The sequence below is a fragment of the Oxyura jamaicensis genome, chromosome 1 (assembly GCF_011077185.1).
Source record: "Oxyura jamaicensis isolate SHBP4307 breed ruddy duck chromosome 1, BPBGC_Ojam_1.0, whole genome shotgun sequence".
NCBI lineage: Eukaryota > Metazoa > Chordata > Aves > Anseriformes > Anatidae > Oxyura > Oxyura jamaicensis.
Genome location: NC_048893.1, coordinates 112,299,165 through 112,303,442, shown reverse-complemented (window position 1 = coordinate 112,303,442; position 4,278 = coordinate 112,299,165). Strand labels below are relative to the sequence as shown.

Genomic DNA, 4,278 nt, shown 5'->3' with positions numbered 1-4,278 from the left:
TTTATCACACAGATAGCGAGTAGCTCATTCCTACCCAGAATGGCAACATATATCTGCCACCTTGTTTTGTGTGCTGCCTCCTCCTAGTCACCTGGAGGCTAATGTTGATGGAAGATATACCGGTTCCAGTCATGCATATGAAATATTAAAAAGTCAGTAAGCTGTAGAGATGGCATCTTTGTCTTCACTGTCAGAGCCTCCTCCTGAATACAGTAAGTACCGTGTTACAGCAAGAGAACAACTTGTTATCTAGCTCGAAAAGTGGCGGTCAGATGCAGATATAACTAATCAATGTCTGATTTTCATCTGTTTGACTCAGAAATTGTTCACACTTTTGGCCCTCTGAAGCATGGGTTCTGCCACATATCATCCTGTACCTGTTCCTAATTCCTGAGAGCATTGCTCATGAGTAACTTCTGTACCTGGCTCATACAGAGCCACTCTGGAGATGTGCTCTTGGGTGAAGGTTTTTCCACACTGGTTCAGAGAGAAGACTGCAGGAGACTGGCTGTGGTCCTAGAAACTATTTCGGTGACCACTCAGGTGCATGGATCTGAGGTTGCTCAGGGCCTGGTCATTGTTACAGTCTTGTTGGGCTGGGATAGTTGTGTAGAGCTGGGATGTATGCTGAGCACTGTGCTGGGCTCTGGGGACTTTGTAGAGTTGTGCAGCCCATTTCTCTTTGGGAGGGGGACCTTTAATGTGAACTGCTCTTGCTTCTTTTGGTTTAGATCACCCCAGGTATCTCTGTTGCTTGCAGTGATAATAAGTACTGCAGGGAAGGAAAAACTGGCTTTTAAAAGCCTATTGATACTATTTCATGAAAATATTTTTCTTTTAAAAAATAAAATTGTCTCCTCAGCCAGGGTAAGGATGAATGAATGTAGAGGGAAAGATTTTTGTCTTGGTGAGCATTTTTCTACAAAATCCTCATGTCCAAATTATTCAGAATTCTGGCAACCAAGAGGCCAGATCTTCAGAGTCCAGCCCTCTGAAACAGATAAAATGGGTGAAAAATCTCAAATTCAGAAGTCTTTCCTTTCCCTTCTGATCTTCTCCTTACCCAGGAACATATAAGTCTGTTTGGCCTTTTCTGTTTTTCTGGAAAAGTCTACATGAAAGGAGTTAAGGAACCAGCTTAACTTGACTTTGACCTGATGTGTCCTCACTGTCAGGAAGCCTTTGCAGGAAGCCTCAGACCCTTACCATTTGTCCATGTGTCTTCCCTGAATGGGGTCAGTATCCTGTTCTGTGAAATGGATTTGCAGAGCATTAACCACAGGACAGGCTCCAGCCTTGCAGGTCAGTTTCTCACAAATTTTCTATACTTACCTGGGAAACAGTGTGGTCAGCCCCATGAGTAAGGCAGGCAGATTCTTTTTCACTATATTATTATATATTTTTTCCAAGGAGAGCTACTCCTTGCCTTCACAGGTAGCAACAACCTGCTGTTCTGCAGACATGACCTTCAGTGCTGGGTAGGCTCAGGGAGGCTGTTTATGCGCACAAACTCTTGGAGAGTGCAAGCTGTCACAGGGTGACCAGGTTGCAAACTCCTGGGTGCTACAAATTAGTTTTTAGCACTTCATACAAAATCTTCAGGTGTTTTGCGCAGCTGTTATCTCCATCTCTGAGGTTTGTCTGGAATGCTTTGACAACAGAAGGCAGGATTCTCAAAATAACCTGTTCACTGTCTTCTAAAAGTTCATCTAAAAGCAATGCAGTCAGTGAAAGTATCTTATTCTGTGTAAACAGGTTCACTTCCTGGATGTTCTTTTTCAAATCCTCAGTGGGAAAGGGAATGGAGGTCCATGACCTCAGATGAACATCCTGATAATGTCCACCGTCCTGTCTGAAGTAACAGCTTTCTTGTGAAAAAATGCAAATGGTATTACCTCTTCGTCTATGTCCGTCTCTTTCAATTTCTATATCAGTCCTCACTCTTCTTTCTCACATGTGGTACAACTGTTCCACGTTATTTGACTCCTCATCATGCAAAGGTGTCATCTGGTCAGAAGTACTATGTTGTCTTTGCTAAAGCACTAACTAGGTAGTTTGATACAGCTTTCAATGAGATATTTCATGCTAACCAAGGAAGATATGCAATGCTTACTCATATAGATCAAAATATATGATTGCAGGATAGAAGTTATGCATGAGTAAGGAGCTAGAGAGAATTTAAGTTTCATGGGTCCCTTTTGTCCCTTTTGTTCCTTTTTTTTCCTTTTTTTTTTTTTTTTTTTAAGTGTTTGGTTGAGCAATGCAACATTTTGAATGTAGTTCTTTAAAAAAATAAATAGAAGATTGAAATCAAATTGTATGAAGCTTTACTGAATCCTTTATGTCAGTATTCATTCAGATTCCCAGTTCAGATCTGAACTAAATGTCAGGGAACTGAAATTCGTCTATCTTTAATCCATGAGAAAAGAATGCAACTCAGACATTGCTAGTGGGTCATATGCTATTTGCTAGCTACAAGTGCTTGAAGGATATGTCTTAAATTTTATTTCTGACTTTGGGGAGTGTGGTCACTTAGAGCTGTCACTGACAAGCACATTAACTTAGTACATTTGTCTGGAAAGACGGTATGAATCACCAGTGGAGATGTGAGTGGGCCACCTTACAGCTGAAGTCATAATTTCATATTTTCAGGAAGTGAAATAGAAAACTAGTAAATGTTCCTATTTCTAAAATGGGCACAAGATTATATTTGCCTAATCCTCCCATGAAAAATGAAGCTTGACCAGTGGTACAAGTGAGGAGGTGTTACAGAAACATTAACCAGTCTGTGAAAACAGCCATTCTCTTGGATCCTAGAGACACAGTCTTTGTCCTTTGGAAATTATACACAGGCAAATAACAAGGATTTTCTAACTTTGTCTTGAATTTCTAGTTAGCAGTGCCCTCTTCTTCAAAGAAGTGGCAATATATCTGCACATGTTCTGTATACTGGTATGATATGTTGAGCCTTTCAATAGAGGCTATCATACCTCTTCAGATAGCTATAAAAGCCCAACATGACTGTGTAATCTATACACTTCATTGGGACTTTTGGAGACCATTGACATGTCTTTTTTTTTTTTTTTTTTTTTTTTTTTTTTCATTCTAGGCATGCACATGAACTGATGTTTTCCAGAAGGCTAGGTGCATGGCATGGCTTGTATCATGCATGTACACTCTGTATGCAGGATATTGCAGATTAACAGAGGGGTAGCTAGCTCATGTCCTGCCAGACCTCCGTTTTTGCATTGACTGTATAGAAAGATCTGTGGAACAAATTCATGAAAGATGATGTTTGCGAGACTTTTAGAAGTAAAAGTCTAAGGAATGTAGCCATGCACATGCCAATGAAGTTGTGGACACTTCTAGGATTAGCTGAAAGCATTAGCTGATATCAGCAGTAGGCAGCCCTGCAGAGTTGGCCCTGTATCCAAAGCAGTTCTAGTCTGGGCATGAGATACCTCTTCTTTGACAAGAGCAAATATCTACTTCCTGTGCCATACTACAGATATATTAAATATCTAACAATGCAGTAGCCCTTTGTTCCTGTTCTACAGAAATGGATGCTTATTTTGGTCTCTGTACTAACTTATTGGATGAGCATACATAAACAATGAGCAAATCAATGACAACAGGAGCAGTAATTCAAGGCAACGCAAAGGAATTAAAGGTAATGCAATTCTAAGGTATATGCATGGCAAATAAACCAGTCTCTGAGATTTGTGGACCAAATAGGGTGCCTGTGCTGCACAGACTCCTGCTTCACCCACTAGCACAACTTGGGACGTGTGGAATTTGGTCCAGTATAAGCCGGCACTAATGAAATCCCCTGCTGTACCACATAATAAACAAGAGAGGTGTTGACTGTGTACTGATTGCAGTTTATGAAATGAACAGCAGGTGGGAGAGAAGCAATATGCATCTTCTGGTAGACCTCCAGATAACAATGCTACATCTGAAAATATGAAGTATACTAGTCCTGAAATGAAACCTTTTATATTGTACTACTTGAAAATGGGAAGAGGGAGCAGAGTGGTGGGGTAGCGGAAAGGGGAATGTGAAATAATGGGATTTGTTTATAAAATGATTTTTATTTTCAGTCTTGTTGGTCCTTTTCCTATTTCATACTCGTATTTCTCTGTTTCCTGACAGCTTTGTCATCTGTCAGCCCTTCCCAAGCAGTCTGCCTCCAGATGATATCTGCCTACCTTGGTGGCAGGCATCTCCCTGATTATTAATCTGTCTCTTGCTTCCTGCCTTTATGTTTTGTCAACCTGT

At 40.6% G+C, this 4,278-nt stretch overlaps 1 long non-coding RNA gene across 1 annotated transcript; it reads left to right on the top strand.

Annotated features, from left to right (window-relative positions):
• The first annotated feature begins 1,786 nt into the window (after window positions 1-1,786).
• Window positions 1,787-3,867, top strand: LOC118174653. Its single transcript, XR_004754731.1, has 2 exons — window positions 1,787-1,888; window positions 3,110-3,867. It is a non-coding gene; the product is annotated as an uncharacterized LOC118174653 (long non-coding RNA).
• Window positions 3,868-4,278: the final 411 nt, after the last annotated feature.